The following is a 26756-nucleotide window of genomic DNA, read 5'->3' on the forward strand; positions in this document are numbered from 1 at the left end:
CATCACACATAGTTTTGCCTCTATTTGTTGAGTTCCGATAGGAGCTGTTCAGTGTAGGGGAGGAAGAGGCAACTTCAGTTCTGGAAATGCCAGGGCACACTACTCTATGTGCAGCTGCCACTTCTTTTGATTTCAGAAGATAACAATTTCTACTAAGAGGAAAATAAAATCTGAAATTGTAGAAAGATAGGAAATGATGATGACACTGTCTTTTGTTGATTTTCAGGTGGTTAATTATCAGTTGAATTAATGGTCATTTATCTTTTCCCTGCTTAGAAATCGTTCCATTCCAATTTTGAGAAGTTAAAATCAGAAATGTTTTCTGAAGTGGAAAATGGAGAGGAGGAGGACAGTTAATTATCAAAGCATATACAGAAAGGGGATTTAGCATATCCCCTAGCATTGTTTACAGAAATATTAAATATAAGACTTTGTTAGCTTTCATGAACAAAGTATTGGATGTTTAATTTTTATACAGATAATTGGGAAACTTATTTTAAACTATTAATCTGTTAATAGTTTTATTTGTTTTTGAAAAAAATAGGACAATTATGATATAACTACACAGACAGTCCCCAGCTTACAATGGTCCAACTTTCAACTTTATGATAGTGCAAAAGTGCTTCAGATTCAGTAAACATTGTAATTTGAATTTTGATTTTTTTCCTGAGCTAGTGATATACAGAATGATACTTTCTCATGATACTGGGCAGCAGCAGTGAACCCTGGCTCCCACTCGGCCACACACTCACAAGTGTAAACTGATACACTTAACAACCATTCTTTACCCATATAGTCATTGTTTTTCAGTTTCAGTACAGTGTTCAATAAATTACATGAAATAATGCCATATTATTAAATAGGCTTTATAATAGATTATTGTGCCCATCTGTAAGCTAATATGAGTGTTCTGAGCACATTTAGGGTAGGCTAGGCTAAGCTATGAGGTTCATTAGGTTGAGTGTACCAAATGCATTTTTGACTTATGGTATTTTCAATTTATGATGGGTTTATCAGAATGCAATGCCATTGAAGGTTGAGGAAGATCTGTATAGTGATGAGACCTCTTGGCCCTATAATGTCTTGCTCTGTGCAGAGGGGAGCAGTCAGAGAAGGGTAAGAGCAGACCCATCTAACTCAGGCCCTAAGATAAGGGTCATCCTCACCCAAGTCTAAGGCTAGTACTAGATTGGGGATATGACACATGATGTAGACAGAAGGAGTTCAGAGACATGACGGGACATCTAGTTGAAAATATTCTAGACGGAATTGGAAATACCAGCCTGCAAATCAGGATGGAGTATGTAAATGTAGGAATCTTTTGTTAGAATTGATCATTGAAGCCTGGAGACTGAATGACATTTCCATGGAAAATATGGAGTGGAAAAAAAGAGAATGATTGAGAATTGAACTTAGGAAATGCCCATGCACATATAATTTATTGATTTAGATAATAACAATAATGTTCTTGCAAAGTATCATTATTTATTATTATTATTATTACTACTACCATAACAACAATTGCAATTTATGGAGCCGCTAAGCACCAGTCGATCTGAATGGATTAGCTCATTTTATCCTCACAATCCCTTAAAGTAAGTTATGTGATTAGCCTTGTATTACGGATGAGAGGGCTGCTGTATAGTTCGACTGCTTTCCTTGCATTTCTTATTAATACATTAAGAATAGCAGTGATGGCAAAGCAAACTGCTCACTTTTGCTCTCCTGCTACATAGTTTACTCTCATTTATGTGTAGATCCTCCAAAGAAGAGTCTAGAGATCTGTCATGAGTGCGGAAATAGGTAGCAGATTGCCTGAAGTGCAGGGAGTGCCTGCTTGGAAATTTGTTTTTGTTTAAATGACATGAAAATTGTTGACATTTATCTGGAAGCAAGAAAAACGGATTTACCTTGCTCTGTGTAGGTGGGTAAACTGAACTCTCCCTCAGCTTCTATCTCTGAGTTGTTACTTAACTCAAGAAACAATAGGAGCAGACAAAAGATGCGTTTCTAGGTGCTCGGGGACTTTTGTAGAATCAGCAACTGACTCATGACATTTCTAATGCTAAACAAATTGTGCATAAGTGTAGTTTGTACAGTCCCTCAAGATGATATGTGCTTCTTTTGGTAATATATGAAAATCGAAGTTGTTTTAGATATTTTAATATGAGGATTACCCTGGAAAACACTAGAGAATGAACCCTTATTTCCCAGGCAATGTATTTTAAGAGCAAATGTTTCTAGTAACAAGTAAATTGTGCTGTACCTCTGAAAAAGAGTACAAGTGTTATACTTACTCTTAGATAATTACAGAAATACGTAACAGTTTTCCTCTCCCAGGTTAAAAAGTTTAAAAGAAAATTTAAAAGAGATGTACAGTAAGGAATTTTAATGAATTGAAATCTGATGACATTCTATAATCTTTGCGTATTTGGATCATTTTTATTCTATGATGCCCATATATAAATATAAATACATGGGGATATGCATATACATCATATACTATATGGCATCATGATATAAAATTTGAAATTATTTTTGATGGCTTGAGTTTGCAAATGTGGATCACTCAGGATGAGCTAGGTTATGCTAGGGAAATAAACAATGTCAACTTTTAAGGGCTTAAAAGAACAAAAGCATGTTTCTCACTCAAGATACACGTCCACAGTGGATTGGCTGGGGCTGAGGAAAATCTTTACAATTGGAGACCAGGGTGAAGGTAGAGTTTCTACCATCTGCAGCAAAGCCAATCAGTGGCAGTGGGAAAGGGACCTTGAAAATTGTTCACTAGCCGTCAAAGCATCTACCCGAAGGTGATACCCATAACTTCTAACCTTTCGTTGGTCAGAGCAAGTTCATGTCTATGTCATTCTAATAAATGTAATCCTGTGTGCACAGAAATGGAGAAAAAGGAAATACAGTAAAACCTTGGTTTGTGAGCATAATTCGTTCCAGAAACATACTTGTAATCTGAAGCACTTGTACATCAAAGTGAATTTCCTCATAAGAAATAATGGAAACTCAGATGATTCGTTCCATAACCCAAAAATATTCATGTAAAAAGGATTATAATACTGTAATATAATACAAAATAGTAAAGAAAATACAAAATATAAAGAAAAATAAACAAATTAACCTATACTTACCTTGGAAAACCTTCATGGCTGGTGTGAGGGAGACGAGAGAGGAGGGTTATTGTGTAGGGTGACTTTCACTATCAATAATGAAATCACTGCTATCTATTGACTCAGTGGGACCTTTTTGTTTTCACAAAAACAACTTTAACAAGGAACCTATCCAATGACACTTGCTTTTGCCTCCTTTTGAGGATTTCATGGAAATGTGACATTGTGCTGTCATTAAACAGATTCATCGCTCACACTGCTATAGCCTCATTCAGGTGGTGCTTTTCTAAAAAATGTTGCACTGTTTCCCACATTTTATACATCTCCCTGATCTCATTTGAAGTGAGGGATCCCTCGACCTTTTTCTCCTTCTCCTCTGCAGACGAGGTCTCCTCCACAACCTCTTGCTGCTGCTCACGATGCAGATCCATCAGTTCGTTGGTGGTCAGCTCCTGGCCATGTCCTCCACCAGCTCTTGAATGTCAATCACCTCCAGTCCCATGGTCTTCCCCAAGGACACAATTTCATTGACCACTGGCGGCTCCTGTTCATGAGCAAGCCCCTCTAAGTCATTTCCAAGAAAGCAATCAAGCCACAGTTTTCTCTAAGCAGAATTTAGGGTCCTCTAGAGTATTAATAAACTCTTGTCATATACTGTACTTAATGTAACTGGCAATAAGGCAGCAGAGGAAGCAGGCAGCCTGACCTAGAATGAAGAAAGCATTTCTAAGTTTACTCTTACATAGAAAAGCAAAGGACTGTCCACAGGTACTTTGAAGTGACAAAAAATACACTCGTGCCAGTTGTAGGCACCTACCAATGTTCTGAAAAGTCTGATTTCTGCCAAACACCATGGACTGAGACTAAGCATCTGAGCCTGGAAGACAATCACCCGAAATCCCACAGTGAGAGAGAGAGAAGAACCATTGGCTCAGTTGTGATCATGTGACTTTCTGTGTCATGTGTACTACTCCTATTGCAAGGCATCACTTGTTTGTTAAGTGAAAATTTATTAGAAATGTTTGTTCCTCTTGAGGAACACTCTCAGAACAAGCTACTTGCAATCCAAGGTTTTCGTGTCTTTGGTGACTGGCACTGATGAGTACCACACTAACCCTGGTTCTAACTGTGTTTTCACAGTTAGAAACAAATGTGGGAGTTGGGTGTTCACAACTTTTAAAGGCAGGTTATATTTTTGCAGCTTCTTATGAACACATTATTTCATTTGTTTAAGCATTTTGCTAATGAGGTCAAGATGAAATTTTTGTAACAATTTTGCTCCGCTTCACCTCACTTTGTTCCTAAAATAAAACTATTTTTCTAAGTCTAGTCTTTTAAAAAGTATAATATGGGAATCGGGGTAAGTGATTAAGAATGAATTTAACTCCAGGGTGCCTGGGTGACTCAGTGTGTTAAGTGTTTGATTTGATTTCTGCTCAGGTCATGACCTCAAAGTTTGTGGGATCGAGCTCCTTGTTAGGCTGAGAGGAGCCTGCTTTGGATTCTCTCTCCTTCTCGCTGCCCCTCCCCTGCTCATGCACGGGCTGTCTCTCTCTCCAAATAAATAAATAAGCATTAAAAAATGGATTTACTTCTTGTTAAAAATGTCAACAACAGGGGCGCCTGGGTGGCTCAGTCGGTTAAGCAGCTGACTTCGGCTCAGGTCATGATCTCACGGTCCGTGGGTTCGAGCCCCGCGTCAGGCTCTGTGCTGAAAGCTCAGAGCCTGGAGCCTGTTTCGGATTCTGTGTCTCCCTCTCTCTGACCCGCCCCCATTCATGCTCTGTCTCTCTCTGTCTCAAAAATAAATAAATGTTAAAAAAAAATTTTAAAAAAAATGTCAACAACAGTTCTTACTATGTTCACAGGGAGATGTTGGGTCAACTTGAACTATAAAGCTCCACTATTTTTATTATTTGATGTTTTTTAGAAGTATTTTTGTACATTTTAGAATCCAGGGAAACACTGGTTTCTGTTTGTTAAAAAATCAAGACAAATGTTTGAGAGCTTATTGTTTCGAATCTTTAAACTAGATTAAGATCAAAGAGCCACTGTACAGTCTTCCTAGAAGGATTCACGAATTTGTCCTACACTGATTTGAAAGCAGACTGCCTTTTAAGAAAAGCTTTGTGATTACTGTAGAGCAGGGAGCACATTTGTCTTGTGTATGTATTCATACAACTGAAATTGATCTCATTCAAATTGTAAGACTGATGATATATTTGCAATGCATTTTGAACATTGCCCTCCAAAGATAAAGGGGGAATGGCACAATCACTTTTTAGGCCTAGAATTTTGGGCACCATGCACTGAAATGATTTTCTGATCCACTTATTTCTTGAGGCTCTGTTTCTGACATGTTTTTCATTTCCCTGCTCAGTGCATTAATTAGTGGCATCTGAATCTCTTTGTTAGCACTAGTAAAAAAAATCCTAGTGCCTACCATTATGGGGTATAGCTGTTAACATACAGCAAAAAAATCGTAAGGTTTTCTACAAGCCCACGAAGCTACAAGTGAACGGATGAATGGCCTTTGAACAAAATCAAACGATTTTTACCAAGGCGGAATTTACTGAGCCTCTTTTCCTCCAATTATCCATTTCATAATTACAGTTGATTATTTAAATTTCTATATTCTAAACATGTTTTACTTTTCCTCAAGTATTTTGATATACAGTAAAACCTTGGATTGAGAGTAACTTGTTCTGCAAGTGTTCCTCAAGACAAGCAAACATTTCTAATAAATTTTAACTTGATGAATGAGTGATGTTTTGCAATACGAGTAGTATGTGATGCTGAATGTCACATGATCACGATTGAGCCAAAGGTTCTGGAAATTCACTTTGATACACAAGTGCTTTGGATTACAAGCCTATTTCCAAAATGAATTCTGCTCATAAACCAAGGTTTTACTATATTCCATTTTTACTCTTACTCTTGTAACTTTTATTAAAGGACTCTTTTGTTTTGTGAATAATTTATATATGCATTTGTTTTCCATCAAATAGTTACTGAGTGTCTATCTTACTGCCTGAGTGGCAGGCTGCTGAGCTTACCTGACTTGGGTCCCTCCCTCTTGAAGCTTGCTGTTTGGTAAAGGATACAACATTAATCAAATAATTACACAGTCTAAAGTTGCTGCTTTCAAAAGTGCTGTGAGCTAGAGGAATATGGGATGAATAGTGCATGTAACAGGGAGATCTGAACTTGGGGTAAAGTGGGATGATCAGGGAAATGTTCTCTGATAAAATAGAGCAGAATGGCTAGAGACCTGAAAGAGAGATGAACTAGGAGCAGGTAGGCATAACCAGTGTCCTGGCAGGGGGCACATCCTGTGCAAAGATGATGGAATGGTTGGGAGCAGAGCTAGTCCTGAAACGGGCAGAGCAAGAGCAGTGGCAACAGCAGGAGCCTCCTGACGAGGATGGAGAGGCCAATTGCAGGGTCTTCAGTGGTTTTTCATTATCCTGTGAACCATTGTGAACCACACCAGTAAGCCTTTGAAAGTTTTTAAGCTAAAGGAAAATATGTGATTTGAGTTTTGAAGAGGATCATTCCAACTGCTCTGCAAAGAAGGGTTAGAGTTGGACAAGATTGAGGCAGAGATTAGATGCGAGGATCTTGTTACCCCTGGGCCACAGCTTAGACCAGGATGGTGTTGGTGGCAACAGGGACAAGTGGATATTTCCTAATAGTAATCAGAAAATAAAAGGAACTTGGTGATAAATTGAAAATAGCAATGAGGTATCTATAGCACAATTTTCTGAGATCTGCTCTCAGTGCACCCTGACTCAGGATTCAATGTCTGGCTGTTGAAACAAAAGTAAATTACAACAAAAAACATCATTTACTTAAAATGTTCTCATGCATTAAGAAATGAATTATATAATATATATTTTATAGCATACACACACACACACACACACACACACAAATTAGTTCTATCCAGCTTAATCAATGTGTTAATATAAATATTTTGAAAAGAAGTGGAGAACTGGCCTTTGCAGATGGCACTAGCAAATTCTATCTCCTTTGTGGAGAAACAGTCCACCCCTGGTGAGTGTCTTGGTTTATTTGGTATGACCTTTCCCCTTAGCCTGAGACTGTGGAATTGACAGTAAATGTGACCTTCATACATCCTTGTTAAAAATCTACTCAAGAGAAATTGTATTCTGTTCAGAGAAGGACAGTGCCATTTTACTCAGGTGTGGATTAGATAATAGTAAATCATCTTGTAATAATGTTGAAAGCTACATCACCACATTGGACTCATAAAAGAGAAATTACTTTTCATAGCCTACACAATGTGCACAAGCAGCTACATTTGGCAGATTTGCCTAACACCATTTTAAGTCTTTATTTTTTATTTCAAGTTTTTGATGCTAAGTAAAGATGTTTTGGTTATATAAGATTTATCATTCTTCTGACTGATATCCAAGGACTTCCCCAAGTCACACACTTAAATTTCTAGGAACACTTATTCATTCTCAGGCAAAAACTTTCAAGTGAGAAGTTGGATGAAGGCCTCTTCCCCTTCCCTTCCTTTTTTCTTCCTCCATCTCTCTGTCCTTTCTTTTCTGTTTTAAAGGTGACCACTTTTCTTGGTAACGACACCCTAATACCCACATCGTTTTCTCCATCGGTATATCTACTGACTTGTTTTCTTCAAACTATATCCAGAATCCAGACAATTCTCACCACCTCCATCCACCATTTTGGCTCTAATCTAAATCAACGTCATCTCCATCCTATGTTATTTCAATGACCGTCTGACTACTCTTCTGGCTTTTAACCTTGCCCCATGGTTATATTCTCTTCACAGTAGTCAGTGACCCCTGAAAAATGTCACCTGTGTCATACACTCCTATAAGTAAATGGTTCTTTGATTGCCCATCTCAGAGTAATGACTATGTTACTATCATTGTCCTCAGTATACTGCATTATTTGTACTTGAGCTCACTCTCTGAACTCCTCTCCTTCTTTCCTCCTCTCTAGTCACACCCAGGTCTCCCTGCTGTCTCTCAGACATTCCAAGAATCCTCCCACATTAAGGCCTGTGCCTGAATGTTCTTCCTCCAGGTATCATGATTTGTTTCGTCACTGTCTTCAGGGATCTATGCAATCATTCTGACTAAAAGGTTCTTTTCTGACCACCTTATCTAAAATAGCACCTTTCACATCATTCTCAATTACTTTTACTGCCTTAATTTTCTTTGTTGTACTTATCAACCTCCTAATATATATGTATGTTTGTTTACTTGCTTATTTCTTTTTCTACTAGAATGTAAGCCCTATAATTGTTGGGACTTTGACTTTTGCTCAGCTCAGTGTCCTCAGCATTTGGAATAGTGCCTCCTCTCTAACACGTGTTCAATTGCTTTTGGTTTAAGGCATAAAATTTGCTATAATTCATGTTTTCTAGAACCTGAAAAAGGACAAAGAATTGATTGTTCCCTAGAGATTCCAAATAGAATGCATCTCTGCCCACACTCTGATTTTAGGATGCCTGGCCTCCACAACTGTAGGAAAATATATTTGTGTTGTTTTAAGACACTAAATTTGTGATAGTTTGTTTCAACAACAATAAAAAACTAACAAGCTTCTGGAGCTATCTAAGATGCAACCTCACAATCCTTTTTTCAGTGCTTCAGGTATGTATGGATTGAAGTTGGCATATGTGGTAGTCATTAGTATTGTTCACAAAATATTTCTGGATTTCCTTTTGGGTATATGGTAGAATTGTGTGTTACTGTCCCCTTGAAGTTAGGTATGACCATGTGACTTTCTCAGGAAGATGACTAGTTAAGTGAAGTAGCATATGTAACTTCTAGGTAATGTTTATAAGCTTTTGCAAATTTTGTCCTAATGCCATTTTTCTTGTTATTGTGAGTGTAGAATCTTGATGAGATATACTCTCCATGGGCCTGCTTTCCTGAGAAACAATGAGCACATTCCTTTAGCTAATGCTAATGGACTTGTGGTGTGAATGAGAGATCATTTTGTGCAAGCTGCTGAGATTTGGGGGTTATTTTGTCAAAATAGCAAAATAGTCCAGTGGTTCTTAAATGTTTTGGTCTTAGGATCATTATTACACTCTTAAAATTTCTTGACATCCCAAAGAGTTTTAGTTTATGTGGGACTATCTATGAATATTTATCATGCTAGGAATTAAAATAGACATTCTTAAATAATTCACTTAAAAATAATAAATAACAAAGATAAACCCATTTTATGCCCACATAAAAATATTTTAATGACAAAGAAAAAAATAGTTTTATGAAAAGAATATTTCTTTTATTTATATATTTTTATATATTTTTAATGTTTGGCTTTATATGAGTCAACTGGATTCTCATATCTGCTCTAAGAGCATTCAGACTGTTGTCATTCTTGTGTTTGAAGTATATGGAAAAGACTCAACCTCATGTAGTTATGTAGTTGTAATGGGAGAAGTATTTTAATACCCTTTTTAGATAATTGTGGATATTCTTTTTTAGCATTACACTAGAACTCTGTAAATAGTATTTTCTTAAAGGTGAATTACAATGTGGAACTGAAATCATATTAATGAACTTCTCATACTGTTACATGAGATCCACTGGTCTTTTTTTATTATTCAAGTATAATTACCATACAGTGTTATATCAGTTTCAGGTGTACAGTATAACGATCGAGCAATGCTATACAGTTCTCAGTGCTCAACTATAAAATTCCTAAAAGAAAACATAGGCAGTAATTTCTTTGACAGAAGCCATAGAATGATTTTTCTAGATATGCCTCCTTTGGCAAAGGAAACAAAAGCAAATTTAAACTTTGGGGACTATATCAAAATAAAAATCTTCTGCACAGTGAAGGAAACTATCAGCAAAACAAAAAGGCAGCCTAATGAATGGGAAAAGATATTTACAAATGACATATTGGATAATGGATTAATATCCAAAATATATAAAGAACTTATTCAAGGCAACACCAAAAAAAAAAACAAAAACAAATAAACAATAATCTAACTAAAAATCGACAGAAGACCTGAACAGACATGTTTTTCAAAGAAAATGTACAAATGGCCAACAAACACATAAGAAGATCATCACAGAAATGCAAATCAAAACCATATGAGATATCACTTTACCCCTGTCAGATTGGCTAAAACCATTGGTCTATCTTGCATTTTAAATGGACACATGCATGACTCTGTAAAGGCATCTATTGGTCACTTGAAAAACATTGACTTACTAGGTTTTGCAGATCTCCTAAATGTTAACACATTTCATTACACAATATCAAAACCGAACTTTGTTTTTATTATTATTCTCAAGTTGGTTAATATACAGTGTAGTCTTGGCTTCAGGAGTAGATCCAGTGATTCATCACTTGCATACAACACCCAGTGCTCATCCCAACAAATGCCCTTCTTAATGCCCGTCACCCATTTTCCCCACCCACCCCTACCTCTTTATCACCATCAAACCTCAGTTTGTTCTCTGTATTTAACAGTCTCTTATAGTTTGCCTCCCTCTCTGTTTTTACCTATTTTTCCTACCCCAAACCCAACATTCTTTAGTATCGCTAACAAAATCTTTAAAAAGGTTTTATATATCAAGAAACTGTTAAGGAACTGTTACCAGATACAAATTTTACAAAATTCTAGCATTCTTTTGAATATTCAAATTCTATTGTGTTTTGAGCATCAACATTGTTTTCCTTGAAGTGACAAAACTCACTTTGTCTATTTTCAAGAAATACTCAAGTCTGGGAATATCAGCAAAATATTCAAGCCCAAATTATTATAGTTTTTAGGTTAATTATTTTTTTCTTTTTTTTAATTTTTAATTTTTTTGAGAGACAGAGAGAGACAGTGTGAGTGGGGGAAGGACAGAGAGAGGGAGACACACAATCTGAAGCAGACTCCAGGCTCTGAGCTGTCAGCATAGAGCTCGATGTGGGGCTCAAACTCACGAAAAGTGAGATCATGACCTCAGCCAAAGTCGGACGCTCAACCGACTGAGCCACCCAGGCGCCCCAAGGTTAATTATTCTTTCGAATAAAAATGGTATGTAATGAAAAGAGCATGTAGTTCAACTTGCAACATAAACAGTATTTCCCAGAGATGACCATTATGGACAGCAGCTTCTGACATGGCTCTTAATGATCCCAGCCTCTCAGAGATCATGCTTTTGTATAATTCTCCCCCTTTGAATGTGGGCTGGAGCTGGTGACTGGCTTCTAACAAATAGAGTATGGCAAAAGTGAAGAGGTGTCACTTCTGTGATTGGATTATAAAAGACTCTGATTTCCATTTTGCCGGATTTCTCTCTCTGGCTCTTCTCACATTCATGTGGTCCCAGGTGTCACCTTGATCGCAGCCTTGTTAGAAACTTCAGCCAGAGGATCCAGCTAAGCAGTCCATGAATTTCTGACCCACAGAAACTGAGATAATAAATGTATGTTGTTTTAAGCTGCTAGGTTTTAGGGTAATTTATTATAGAAATAGATCACTAACATTGCTATCTACTTCATTATATAGAAGTACTTTATATATATGTTTAATTTTTGTCACACAGAATGAATATTAAGGTGTGTCCTTAAGTTCCAAGATTTAATAAAATTATGAATTTTTACCAATTCATCAAAGATGTTCTTAGGTAAAACTGGAATTTTAGTGCCTGGTGATGAAATATACAAAATCTGCTAGTACCGCTTAGTTCTACTCCCTCGATTTGTTCTAAGTACCCAGTAATGTTACCCACCATCGTATTTGTACCATCAGTGCGAATGCCAACATAGTAAAAGAAAATAATATATTAATTGCTTTGATTTCACAGGACTCCTTAAAGTTTTCCTGGGCTCCCCTAAGGGATCTGAGGAATATACTTCAGAGCTGCTAATATAGACAGACTATCCCAATTATCACGTCAGATGAATTGTTACTTTTCCATCCTTTGTCTATGTGTTACAACATAGTAAAACTGCCTAAGGAAAGGCAATGCAAAATACTCTTCATTTAAAAAATAAAAGTGGTTTTTATAAGGTTTTGAAATTCTGCCTTTGGAGGACATGCACATGTTTGACTCTGCTTATCAATTCAGGGCTGCTGAAACATCACTTCACACCCATTTTTACTATCCATCCAGGATTATATATATCAAGAGAACAGTGTTGATTCTCAGTGTTACTTGCTGCTGCTGGTATTGGCATCTTATCTATTAATCATTAAGAAAGGGAATGTTAATATGTTTTTGGGTATATGTGGGTATGTATGTGTTTGTTATGAGTTCTATAAGTAGGAATCTGGTACAGCTTAAATAAGGTGGATATTGCAACTATTTCCAAGTACGTATTTCATGCTCACTTTGGCAGCACATATACGAAAATTGAAACAATGCAGAGAAGATTGGCATGGCCCCTGTGCAAAGATGACATGGAAATCCAAGGACATATTTCCTTTGTATCGTGTTATTACTCACACTGGTACTGTAATGGATAATAATAATACTTCCTTATGATAGGGAATTTAGAAAATAAATATGTATGAATGAAAAATTATGCATTATCTTGCCACTAAGAGAAAACTATGGCTACCTGTTTTATGTGTTTTCTTTCTTTTCATGCATTTAAATTCATATGGGTATATTTTAAATTTTCCTTAACAATATTAATGGGCAATTTCAACCCTAGACCTTGCTTTCAAACTTCTGCTTGTGCTTGTAGATAAATTAAACTCCAAAGTGCATTGATTTTACTGTGAAGAATCATGATTTCACATTGCAAAGGCAGCAGTATTCAATTATCCAAAGTATTTTTAAAAAGTAAAAGTTTTTTCACTGTTAATTTTATTTATATTGTTAAACATGTTATATATATTGATAATAAAAGATACATTTTATTGGTCTACCTTTTACATTCTATTCTATATGTTTTATAGGATATATTTATATATGCAAATATATATAAATTATAAATCAAAATAAAAATGAAATAAGAAACACACCAGAATTATCTTGTGTTTTTAAATAATAGGGGTAATATGTTTCAAGTTCCTGAAGATCAATTTTGTTTTATTAAACATGGATCCCCAGATGTTACAAGGCAGTCAGCACTAGTTTAAAATGCAGGTGGTATTCCCTTATGCATCCTACTTTAGAGCATGTCACGGTAGATTAACTTATCTCAGAGCTCTACACAATTGATCCCTGTCACTGTGGCTGAGCTAATCCTTTGCAGCTGATTGACACATTATGGCCAAAAGTAATACACTAGCCAGATCTCTGATAGGCTGTTATAGTGAGATCTCTCATTCTTTCCCCACCTTGATTTCTACCGAAGAATCGAATAAACTCGCTAAATATACAATGGGAAAATCTGAACATAGGTATATGTTTTCTGTGGCTGGCTACTGCTCATCTCTTCTTCACACTTATACCTATTGATTTTAAGATGAAATTAGAAAAATAAAAGCGCTCTTAAATGTTATAGAATGTTCCTTGCAGACTTCTATATTTCACGGGTCAGAGAAGGGTCACTAGATATACATATATTGATAACTGTTTTATATTTAATGGCCAGGGATTCCTACTATTAAAAGCTGGGATCTAGGCTATTACTACCCTCATTTATTATTTATAAAACTCTGTCAGTGTACATGGTATTTAATGTTGGATGAAATTGTGCCAGACAAATTCCCCTCCGTGAGGAGCCTCCAAGCTGAAAACAGGAGGAGAACGATGCAGGAGAGAAATCGTGGGAAGGACAGAGAGTGATTAAGGGTTGTAAACTTAGCATTGCTTTACCCAGTAGATGGACGACAGAGAGAACCTGAATGCTGAGAAATGATTCTAAGATTGGGAAGCCATTCAGTGTAATAAAGCCAATAACTAGAAGCAAGGAAAGGCATTGGAAAAGGAGAATCTTAGCCCTCTAAGTGAGAACTCTGTATCTTCAGCTCTGACACTTCTTCATACACTATGTTCACCTGGTTTCTCAGCACCCCCTCTTACTCATTGTGTTCCAAACCAGTGGGTCTCAAACTTGAACATCATCAGAATGATGGGCAAGTGGGTAGGGGTTGTTAAAACAGAGATTACTAGACCATATGTCAGTCCAAGTATCTGAATCAGTGAGTCTGGGGTCTTGAATTTGCATTTCTAACAAGTTCACAGGAATTGCTGCTGGAGCCACCCTTTGAGAACCTCCGTCCTAAATTAATATCTCCAATTCCTCCTACATCTTGTCTTCTAAACCACAGCTTGGAGTCATCTCTAATTCTTACCTTATAGTCAGACAATTCCCCAGTTCTGTCTTTGCTTTCCTAAGAATTCCCTTTATTTTTTTATATATATTTTATTGTCAGATTGGTTTCCATACAACACCCAGTGCTCATCCCAACAGGTGCCCTCCTCAATGCCCATCACCCACTTTCCCCTCTCCCCCACCCCCCATCAACCCTCAGTTTGTTCTAAGTATTTAAGAGGCTTTTATGGTTTGCCTCCTTCCCTCTCTGTAACTTTTTTTCCCCCTTCCCCTCCCCCATGGTCTTCTGGTAAGTTTCTCAGGATCCACATAGAAGTGAAAACATATGGTATCTTTCTTTCTCTGCCTGACTTATTTCACTTAGCATAATACCCTCTAGTTCCATCCACGTTGCTACAAAAGGCCATATTTCATTCTTTCTCATTGCCAAGTAGTATTCCATTGTATATAAACCACATCTTTATCCGTTTGTCAGTTAGTGGACATTTAAGCTCTTTCCGTAATTTGGCTATTGTTGAAAGTGCTGCTATACACATTGGGGTACATGTGCCCCAATTCATCAGCACTCCTGTATCCCTTGGGTAAATTCTTAGCAGTGCTATTGCTGGGTCATAGGATAAATCTATTTTTAATTTTTTGAGGAACCTCCACACTGTTTTCCAGAGTGGCTGCACCAGTTTGCATTCCCACCAACAGTGCAAGAGGGTTCCAGTTTCTCCACATCCTCTCCAGCATCTATAGTCTCCTGATTTGTTCATTTAGCCACTCTGACCCATGTGAGGTGGTATCTCAGTGTGGTTTTGATTTGTATTTCCTTGATGAAGAGTGACATTGAGCATTTAGATTTTGTTTTAGCTTTTTAACTGAAAGCTACCAATCTAATCAGATACTACGACCATTCCTAGCACTATTGCTGGCAACAACAGAAACTACAATCACTACTCCTAATTACTTTGAACACCTACTATAGGCAAGACAATACAGTGACCACCTTAACGTATATTATATCATTAAATAATGCTACTAGGTGATCTGTATTATCCCCACCTACAAGGAAAGAAATTCATTTGCAGTAAGATTAATTCACCTGCAGTGAGTGTTACCGAAATTATATAAATAACACTAAATCCCATGTCTTTATGTCCATCTACTATTCAGACCCTACCTGAAGGCCACCTCTTTCATGTAGTCCCTCATGTATGATTAGGCCAGTGCAATAGTGAGCCCACTCCCTTCTCTCCACTATTAATATCTCCTCTGTATTACAACTTAGTATATGATGTGGTGGTATTAGCAATCAGTACAGAGAGGATAGATTAATCAAGAAATGTCACTGGGACAATCAAATGCTTGTATGATACAATACACAGATAAATAGCAGATGGAATAAAATCTTCAATGTGAAAAACAAAACTGAAAAATTTTAAATAAAACATGAAACACTGTGGTATAAATGTCACACAAATGGTAAACATAAACACTTGTGAAAATTAAAAAAAAAGATTTAAAAAATGACAGTTAAACCATAAATCAGGGGTTATTTGCAGTGAATTTGAACAATGAAATGTTAGTTAAGGAAATATATAATTAACTCTGTCAAATCTTCATGATTCACAAAAGAGGAAAAAGGATGGCTAATATGTTTAAGAAAATATGTTCAGAATTCAAAAATAATAAGGGAAACTAATGTTGTATATAAGCACAATATAATTCCAAACATATCAGATTAGTGTGTCTGAGGCTTTGCAGAGATTTGAGTCTATCCCTTAGTATGCTAGTTGATGTGTAAATGAGTTTAATTACTTTGGAGAGAAGTTTGAGGTATCTACTAAAGTTGATAATGTAGGTACCTATAACTTATTAATTCTACCTCTAGATATATATACTCTAAAATATCTCTTCAACAGACACACAAGGATGTATGTGCAAGGATGTTTACCACAACATTGTTTGAATAGGAAAACACTGAGAGCAAACCATATGTTCTTAATAGGTTATTGGATAATTAATTTTTGTGGTCTATTTATACAAAGAACACAATTACTCAGTTAAAACAGATAAACTAAACCTATATGCATTATAATGGATCCATCTCATAAACATAATGTTGAATAAAATTAGTAAATCACAATGTATACAAAAATTCTATTTTTTTAAACCTACAACACACAGAAATCCTACATATTGTTTGTGAATACAAACATATCAGTTAAAGTAAATATATGAACAAGAAGAATATATACCAGTTTCAGGATGATAGTAACCCCTGGGGGAAGGAGGAGGAAAAAGGGATATGGGTTGGCCTTAATTGTATAAGTGATCTTCTGTTTATTATTTAGATTAAAAAATATGAACCAAATATGGCAAAATGCTAATCCTTGTTAAATTAATGTGGTAAATAGTTGTTATTTTTTTCTCTTCAGGGACACCTGGGTGGCTCAGTCGGTTAAATCTCCGACTTCAGCTCAGGTCATGATCTCACAGTCTGTGAGTTCGAGCCCCACATCAGGCTCTGTGCTGACAGTTCAGAGCCTGGAGCCTGCTTCGTATTCTTGTCTCCCTCTCTCTCTGCCCCTCCCCTGCTCATGCTCTGTCTCTCTCTGTCTCAAAAATAAATGAAAACCTTAAAAAAAATTTAAAAAAAATCTGAACCAAATATGGCAAAATGCTAATAATACTTGTTAAATTAATTGTTAAATTAATGTGGTAAATAGTTGTTATTTTTTTCTCTTCGTATAAAATCTTCATGATCAAAAAGGGAGCATTTTAACAAAGGCTTCCATAGTGAAAGAAATTTTGAATAGTCTAGCTTAGTCAAAATACAACCATTTTCTTTGCTACAAAACTTTTCAGTCATTAATATGCTAATGGACATTGTGAATTGCCAAGAGGGTAATGTCTTATAAAGTAATTCCCAAACTTACTTGACTGTAGAAGCCTTTTTTTTTTTAATAAAACATCTTTTAACACCTCAAAGATCTTTTGGGAAATGCTGTTATACATCATAGCACTCAACTTCCTCTAATTGTTTCATGTAATTTAACTTGATTTCTCTGGTTATAGTCTCCATCTCCTTGATATTAAGACCTGTCTTACTCCTTTTGGCTAAACATGTCATGGACATATATATATAATACTTTGATAACTTGATTTTTCTGAGAAATTATGGTGCAGACCATTACACTCAGTGTAGGTTTCTGGGAGGGAGGAAGTAGTGAAAGTAATCCTTGCACACAATTTTATATGGAAATAAAAAGCAAAACTCAAGAACATAAAGATCAACACAATGGTAACAGTAGTTTTCAAACAAATGGAGTGTATTGATGGCAAAACATTGCCAGAACTAATTGCTGGAAAATTCCTTTCTTCATTTATTCATTCACATCTCTCAACAGGTATTATGAAATATCTAAAGAGAAATGATAGTTTCATAATATATACAATCCAATGCATAAGATTTCTCAGAATTAAATCATGAATGATTTCTCAGGGAATGATTTCTCAACCCTTTTGAAATTATATTGAGCATAAATCTATTCACAATTTTATTAAATAATTCATATGAATAATTGTAAATACTAGGTATATCTCCTTGGTTCACACGGATATAATTTTGGCACAACAATGAATAAAATTGATTAATCAAAAATTTGTTGACTTACACTTTACTTTTCATTGCCCACACCTAAGGTATTGCTAGCCAACTTAAATATCAGAAATGAATTTCCCTTATATCTACCCTTTTAATAATTTACAAATATATAAAATACAGGTATTAAATGGAAATATCAAAATTTTAAAGTAGATATATAAGATCTAGTACCAAGAGTTAGTAAGTTGACCCTTGTCCATTTGAATGTTTTAAGAAAGTACTTTGTGATTCTCATTTCATAACCATTACCATTTATACTCTTTTATGTTTGGTAAAATTTGCTGCTATTTGCTTAAAGATAAAACACCTGAATCTCATTCTTTTTGCATTTTGCATTTTTCATTTCATTATAATTCTTATAGCTCTTTAAAATTGTTTTATATAAAGGAAAATTTTTGCCCTTGGCAGAAACTAAATGTGTATACAGTAAAATCTCATGTGAAGTATAATTCAATAACTTGAATATTATTTAGGTTTATTTAGAATTCTGATTTTTCCTAACAGAAATTCACATCAATAATAAGAAAGTAGTCTGTGTTTTCAGACTTATTATGATGTTGGAATCTAATGCAGAAAACAGTTTTTAAGTAGTTTTGCCAAAAAATTATACAAGTACCTAAAAGTTTTTAGAGATGTGATTTTTCATGTTTTGTTATTTTATTTATTAAAAAAATATTTTTTAATGTTTATTTATTTTTGAGAGAAAGACATAGAGAGCAAGAGGGGAGGAGCAGAGAGAGAGGGAGACACAGAATTCGAAGCAGGCTCCAGGCTCTGAGCTGTCAACACAGAGGCTGACGCAGGGCTCGAACTCATAAACCGTGAGATCATGACCTGAGCCAATGTTGGCTGCTCAACCGACTGAGCCACCCAGGTGCCCCTGTTTTGTTATTTTAATCTTAGAAGTATAGTGATATAACCAGTAAATGTGTATCCTCTTTAATTTTATTACCTTCTAAAATTGAACTGAAATGTTAATGATAAGTTGATTTTATAGAGAGGGGAAGGCAAGTGGGGAGGAATGATACATTATCTGCTTTGGGTACTTCTGGTAGGTTAGTACTTTAGCACTCTTTGTATAATATCATCATTAGTCAGAGTAACATTACAGTTAAGAATTGTTTGAAAATTTTCTGCCACTGAAGAAACTCCTATTTAGTTTAAGTACACTGCTAGACCTTTGCAGTATGTTAGCCAGATGTTCCTCTTAACAGTCTAACTCACTTGTTTCACTATCAACTGAAATAATATGACTCAATTCTGGCAGTTAACAGGAATTAATGGCAGGACAAGACATTAACTCACTACTCATAACTGTCTGAGTAATAAAATGATATCACCAGTATTCTAATGATAGCATTTATGCTATTATAAGACAATGGAATAATCTACTCTGTTACAAACAAAATAGAGTTATATATACATTATGAAGATAAATATACAGTATTTATTTTTGTAAACAATTTCTTGGATGAGGACATTTTTCAGATGGACCTTTATTATTTGTACAGGTACAACTATGGACATGTATATCTTAGAGTATTAATTCTCTAAAATTGTGTCTTTGTCAAAGTGGGCATGCCCTCCTGTTGCTCCTAGCCATTTTGCCATACCTATATGGAGTTCCTGCTTGAGAAATGGGTGTGTGTGTCGGGTTGGGGGGAAAGGTAAACCCTGTATAAAAGAAAATCAGAATGAAGAGTATTTTAGTTATCTATTTAGTTAATATTTAGTTATCTATTGCTACATAGCAAGTTACCTCCCCAAATCCTTGTTACTTCTACCAGCAAGCATTTATTATCTTATACAGTTTCTGTAGATTTAAAATTTAGGAGTAGCTTAGCTGCGTGATTCTGGCTTGGGATTTTTCATGAAGTTACAGTCAACCTGTAAGTTGGAGTTGCATTCATGTGAAGGCTTGACTGGGGTGTGAATATCCACTTCCACGATGGCTTAATCACATGACTGGCAGGCTGACTTCCAATAGGAGGTATCACTCTCTCACCATGTGGTATATATCCCTATTCACATGCAACTGGTTTCTCCCAGAGTGAGTGATGTAAGAACAAGGCAGAAGCCAAATGGCTTTTATGAACTAACCTGGGAAATCACATAATATTGTTTATGCAATATCTTATTGGATATACAGGTATCCAGTGTGGGAGAGAACTATGTGAGTGTGTAAATATCAGAAAGTGATGGTTATTGGAGGAGAACACCCTAGAGTCTGGCTACTATAGGTAAGGAGGAAAAGAAATAGCATGTATAATTTGAATAAAACACTGTACCTTGACTTTGTTTCAGGACAATGAGTATCTCAATCACTTAAAATAATTTCTGACTGATTTCTGCAAGGTGAAGTAGCACAAGGTTTTTTTATATTACTGTCTGTACATCTAAAACAGTTTTATTCATGCCAATGACTTTGAAATTTAGGTCATGAAGAACGTTGTTATTCTATGGTGGGGCAGCTCTAGTGTCATACATAAGAAGGTGACAGAGCTAGAATTAGAAAAGGAAGATCCAGGCTTCTTGTCTTTTAATCTTTGGTCATAGTCATTGCTTCCTGCCAGTCCAGAAGTAACCCAAGAGATTCCCCAGATACTTATTAATGAAATGGGTCAATGTATTTGCATCCATCTCCAGCCATTGTTCTATGAAACTGTGATTCAAAGAGATGTCAATATGTTGCACCTATTCCACGGTAGGTGTACAAGTTCATAGGTTTTAAGACTTTTGTGACACATTCTGATGATGAAACAATGAGGTTTGTAAACAAAGACAGTAATTTACCTCCAAGCACATTTAACTTTACGAACATCAAGTCACAGTAAAAGGAAATGCATCATTCTAACCAAGTCAGCTGAATTGTAGGTAGACCTTCAACGTGAAAACCAGGAGTGGAACAGTGAAGAATTATCGCACTGTTAAGGTGGATTAAGGGAGAAGAGAGGGCAGGTAACCATAGTTTTCAGAATTATGGCTCAGGATGTTGTTCTTACATCTTTTTCAATGGAAACAATCTCTATTTACACCACAGGATGAGCTGTTCAACTAAAAGACAAGATCAGATTGAGATGTTTTGAATAAGAGATGTTAAGGTCGGTTCAGATGCTCACTGTCTTTGAGGCCAAGATGTAGTCACAAACATACATTGTTTCTGATGAATGGCTAATTAGATTGAAGGGGAAACAAGGATGCACCTGTTATCTTTCTGCACCATGGGATCACATTTCCTAGATATATTTTACTACCTGGTTCCAGGAAGCCAGTGTCCAGTATTATCAGCTGCAAAGCATCAGGTATTTTTATACTTAATTAGGCTAAGTGTCTGATTTATGACACCTGAGTCAAGGCTTCAGTAAGGTCATTCACCTCAAAGAGATCAACACCCAGCATGAATAGGTCTGTTACTGCCTTGCTCCTTGACACCCAGGATACTTTAATAGACCAATGACTAGTATTGGAATAAAAATATGTTTCTATTTATAGTCTTCAATTCCAATTCCTGGCTGCTTAAAAAAATCAATAAAATTAAAAAAAATAATTTTCATATAGACATGTAGTAGGAGTAATGGAGCTCTCTTTGGATAACTCTAGAATTTACTTCCTGGGTCTATTTTGTAGAGGGTGGAAAGTGGGGATAGTGAGGGTTATGCTGCATTTGTTTTTTGTCAAGTCATTTGTAAACTAGATAAAGAGATGAATTTCTGCTCAGATTCCTAATTTGAGGAAAGTTTAATAACAAGCCTATTTACAAAGATGTGATCAGGATTTAGGGAAAATAATAAATATGGTTCAGTGTCCTAGAAACTAGTAAAGAGCTGTTGTTATGTTTAGGTATTTAGGGCATAGAAAGGGAGAGGTAGCAGAATCCAGAGTGAAATGAGTCATTTGAAGTGCTGTGGTTTCAACAGAGGGGTGCAGCTGACCAGTAGTGACCTTACAGGGAGGAAACAGGAAAATAAATATGCTGTCCTCACTCTTCCCTTGATCTCTAATCTCTAGTACCAAATCCAGCCGGAAGCCTAATGATGCTGTCCATATAGGTCAGACTCTGGAGCACAGAGCATGACAGAAGAATGTGGGATGTAGATTCAGAGGGGCAAAAGGGGCAAAAGGAAGATATCAAGCACATACTTATGATTGACAGAATTCACTTAAAAATATATGCTCTACTTCCTGATCTTGCTGAAACTAAAAATTAAAACATTGTGTGATTATCTCTCGAAACTTTTGCCTGGGTTTGAATCCTAGCTCCAACATTGACCTCTGGCAGTTGACTTACTCTTTCTAGGCTGTATCATTAAAGAAGATAATTATGGTGCTAAGTCCATAAGGTTGTTGTTGTGAGGAATAAATGAACTAATATATGTAAAGCACTTAGACAATTTTCCAGGGTATAGTAAGCATTACATGACTTTGTTATTATTATTGACTTAAGTCCCACACAGTATCCTATAGTTGTAATGCTCATTTTTAGGACAAATAATGTATATTGAGTCAACTTGGATTCCTGTTGTTATTATTTTTCAATATCCCTTTAGTGTGTGGCTATAACCTGGGATTAAAAATGTAGGTTGCAGTAATCAAATGGAGATCCTTAGGGGCCTCACTTGTAACCAATGGAGGCAGGAAACATTTCCCTGAAGATTCTCATAACATCCAGAAAGGGTGGTGAATTTCTTCACTCCAGAAGATGACTGACTGGGTTGACCCCATGTCAATTAAATTTGTGATGGAAAAGTTTAGTCAACTGCTCCAGTTTCCTCCACTAAATGAATCTCTTTAGGAAACATTTTAAATGTACTTGCTGCACAGATTGGTAGTCAGGAATAAATCTTTGACTTGGAACAATGCCTTTTTTTGAGATTTATTATCTAATTAAACAATTTCCCAATAAAACAAAGCATTTAAATTTTCACAAGAACCAAGAAACAGGATTAATAATATTAACAACTAGCTTTTGTAAATCACATTACAGTTTACAAAGGGCCTTCACATTTACTGGCTCAGTGGTTTACAAGCTTTTGTTCAGCCATGGAACACTTTGATCATCACATGCTTATATTCATATATATCACAGGAAAATGGAGCTTTTGGTTCAAGCCCACATGATTAGCCCTCTTTTCCCCACTCCTAAGTAACTCCTACTGAGGGGTGTTGGGTTTCTGAGAAGGGCAGTGTGAAAGCTACTTTATTAGTTTCTTTCTGAATTCCCTCCTTTCCTTGGAGGCAGGACTCTGTCATCCCACTGCCTTTGGGAGTTCTGTTTCAAATGTGGAGTGCTGGGCCTCAGCCGGTCTTCCCTGAATATACATGTGTTAAGTGTGGGGGGAGTCCCCCAGTGGGAACTTTGAGAATAGAAGGAAACACTGAGAAGATTTGAGAAGACCCTCAGCATTTCTTTTTCACGCCCAACTGTGATTGTTTGAAATTTGACATCACATCCGTGACCAAGAGTTAATGGAGTTTAGGAGTTTAAGTTTCCCAAACCTCACAGTATATAATCCATCCAAGTAAAAATTGATGGATTGTCCTCCTTGGTCAGTAGAACACATGCAGCCTTCTAAGCAATACACTTTCAGGAGGCCATTGAGGACATAACTAAAAGAAGCCTTGTTTTTGTTACTAAAATATTTATGCACACAATATTTAAAATAATCTCAAGGCATGTTTGTGTATGTGTGTGCATGTGTGGTTTCTCCTCTGTGCCCCCCCCCCAATCTCTTTCAATCTCTCTCCCCACTACCTTCCTTAGGCTTGTCATGTAAGACTCTAAACTGAGTTCTCTGCACCACCTCTTTTAAAACTCATATTATTGGGGCACCTGGGTGGCTCAGTCGGTTAAGCATCAGACTCTTGATTTTGGCTCAGGTCATGATCCCAGGGTCGTGGGATCAAGCCTTGGGTCACACCCTGCAGAGAGCATGGAGCCTGCTTGGGATTCTCTCTCTGCCTCTCTCCCTGGCTCATGCTCTCTAAGAACAAACAAACACACCCTCACATTATTATTATCCGAATAAGGAAATTGTGGTCAGCCTAAGTGCCTTAGGTAAAGTCTTAACTGTTAGAATCTCTCCATAGCCGATGTTCTTAACTCCAATATTAAGCCACTTGTACAGGCTGGAACATTTCAGCTCTAAGATTATCAACAACAATACTAGTAACACAAATTTGAAATGTCAATAATCATGGAAAATTCATGGTAAAAATAAAGGGCAGCACAAAGTTTAATTCTATCATATGTTCTAACTATATCTTTGCTTAGAAATTTGAGGAGCAATTTGGTTATATCAGTTCTCTTTTGATTGGTGAGAAGTAAAAAATTGGTCTCTATGTGGCTTTTGAGGAAAAGATGAACAAAGGTTGAGATCTGATTCAAGGGAAACCATATGACGATTTGCAAGGAAATGACATTTTCAAGGCTTGCTTACTTTTTGCCTGTACCTTCATGAAGATCCGTTCCAGGTAATTAAGAATTTCCTGGAAGGTAGCATTAGTCCACTCTTCTTGCATTTGCATATGCTTGAGCATTTCACAAGGCTGATGCCTACTTATCATTCAAATCTCAGACCAAACATTTTCTACTTGGAAGTGGATATCTTTCTGAGCACCTCCCCTCTCTAACCAGCTCCAAATCTAGTTTCGGAATCCCATGAGTGTTAAAACAAGAATAACTCTTTGAAATTATCTTGTTTATTTTTTTATTATCTGTTTCTTCAATAAAGAAACAAAAACAGGGGGGCTGGATATTAGAATCATGTAATATATATATATATATATATATATACACATAGATATATATACATATATATGTATATATATGTATATATATATATTTGCATAAACCTACAAATTTAACAAGTAATATTTACATTATCAATCTTTTCTTGGTCTTCAAAAAAATAGGATATAAAGAAAGTCATAGAATATCAACCAAGATGCTCTGAAAATGTGTTAGGATAGACAGATGGTAATTCATTTGGAAGTTGATATACTACTAATGTTTAATAATGTCTTGGGTGTATGGTGGCTGTATAGATAGGGAAGGGGAAACAATAGTTACAGAGAGAGAGGGAGACAAACCATAAGGGATTCTTAAATACAGAGAACAAACTGAGGGTGGATGGGGGGTGGGGGAGAGGGGAAATGGGTGATGAGTATTGAGGAGGGCACTTGTTGGGATGAGCACTGGGTGTTGTATGTTAGCCAATTTGACAATAAATTATATTCATAAAAACAAAGAATAAAAACCTTTAGCCTGGCTTACAAGTCAACCAGCTGGACTGTACATCAACAAGGGCAGGAGCCATGTTTTTTTCAGAAACTTTGTATCTCCAGGGCCTAGTGTGGTGCTAAAACGTTTTCAACTCCTTTTTAATAAGTTAATATACTAGTCATGGCATTGTTTTATGAGATTTAATATATGGAGCCAAAAGTGATTTCTTCTGTTATACTATGATATTCTAATATAACAAATTTCATATTTTTGTTCTACATTTGAGGAAAAAACTTACCTATAGGTAAATGTAGGTCACTGTATGCAGTGACTGAATCTTCTGTTTCATTCAGAGTCAATTGAATTAATATTTACCTTCACTTTTTACAGTCGTATAAATAGCTATACCAAATCAAATTGCATCAACTTACATATACACATGTATAAATGATCTAAATGTTTTGCTGGAGTGTCACAAGAAAAGCAGAAAAAAATTAAAAATCTACTTTAGTAATGGCTTTAAACCTCATTCTAAATGCAGTTAGGGGGTGGGAGGTAATTCTTTCTTCTACTCTAATTGTATTTTCACTTATGAAAATATATCCATATATTACATTTAACTCTATGTTACAGTGGTAATTTTTATTAAAACTTCCATTTCTTTAAAGCATTGGTTTTTAACTTGGGCTGCATTTTGGAATCACCTGGGGAGAATTAAAAAATATTATTGCCTTGTTCCCCAGCCTAGATATATTGATTTAACTGATCTGGGGGTAGAGTCTGGGTGTTGGAGTATTTAAAAGCTCCAGAGATAATTTCAACGGGCAGCCAAGGTTGTGAGCCACTGATTTAAACTGTTAAAATTCTTTCCTACTTAGACAATGGTACTGTTTTCCAAACTAACTTTTGTAAACTCAGATCCACAACCGGTACTAATTTACAGAAAAGCTCCTTCCAAACAATATCTATAAATAATTTCCAGAGTATAAAAGGTTTTCCCTTTTAGATAGAATGTCAGACAGATCATTTGCCCTCATGTTAAGGTTATTGTAAAGGTTAATTCTGTGCCACTCTTAATAATTTAAGTTCTACTTAGCATTATGTCCTGATCTATACTTCACTGGGATTACACTTAATGTTTCCCTTTCCAAAGTACATTCGAGAGGACTACCACTTCAAAGGTTTTATTCTTTGACTAAAAATTTTAGGATAAAATTGAAAAATGAACTTATGAGAGGGTTAAAGTAGGAATAGCATATTGAACTAACGAAAATGTACCCTCCGGAACTCATGAAGAGGGAAGAAATTTGAAAATTTTAATACAACTCTGCTTCATGTAAGACTGGAAAATGAAACAAGCTTTTCTTCATTTTCCAGGATCTCAGAAACCCAAGTCATGTTCAATTTGGAACTGACAAGTCTATTTAAAGGAGAAATTAGTTTTAAAAAATTTAGGGGAAGACATCCACTGTTTTTAAACTTAGTTTCCTGTAGTTTGGTGATTTAAAAA

At 35.9% G+C, this 26756-nt stretch overlaps 1 protein-coding gene and 1 non-coding gene across 10 annotated transcripts in view; both read left to right on the top strand.

Annotated features, from left to right (window-relative positions):
- Positions 1–26756, top strand: part of INPP4B (inositol polyphosphate-4-phosphatase type II B) — a 753803-nt gene that overhangs the window by 296497 nt on the left and 430550 nt on the right. For 8 of the 9 annotated variants that reach the window (XM_007091777.3, XM_042983843.1, XM_042983844.1 and 5 more), the window contains exon 1: positions 20845–20982. The exons of the other annotated variant lie outside the window; for it this stretch is intronic. The gene's annotated coding sequence lies outside the window, so the exon portion shown is untranslated. Of the gene's footprint in view, positions 1–20844; positions 20983–26756 lie in introns of those variants that run through there. 9 annotated transcript variants of the gene reach the window in all.
- On the top strand, positions 12467–12574 carry LOC122238210. Its single transcript, XR_006217171.1, has one exon. It is a non-coding gene; the product is annotated as a U6 spliceosomal RNA (small nuclear RNA).

This window comes from Panthera tigris, chromosome B1, assembly GCF_018350195.1.
Source record: "Panthera tigris isolate Pti1 chromosome B1, P.tigris_Pti1_mat1.1, whole genome shotgun sequence".
Classification (NCBI taxonomy): domain Eukaryota; kingdom Metazoa; phylum Chordata; class Mammalia; order Carnivora; family Felidae; genus Panthera; species Panthera tigris.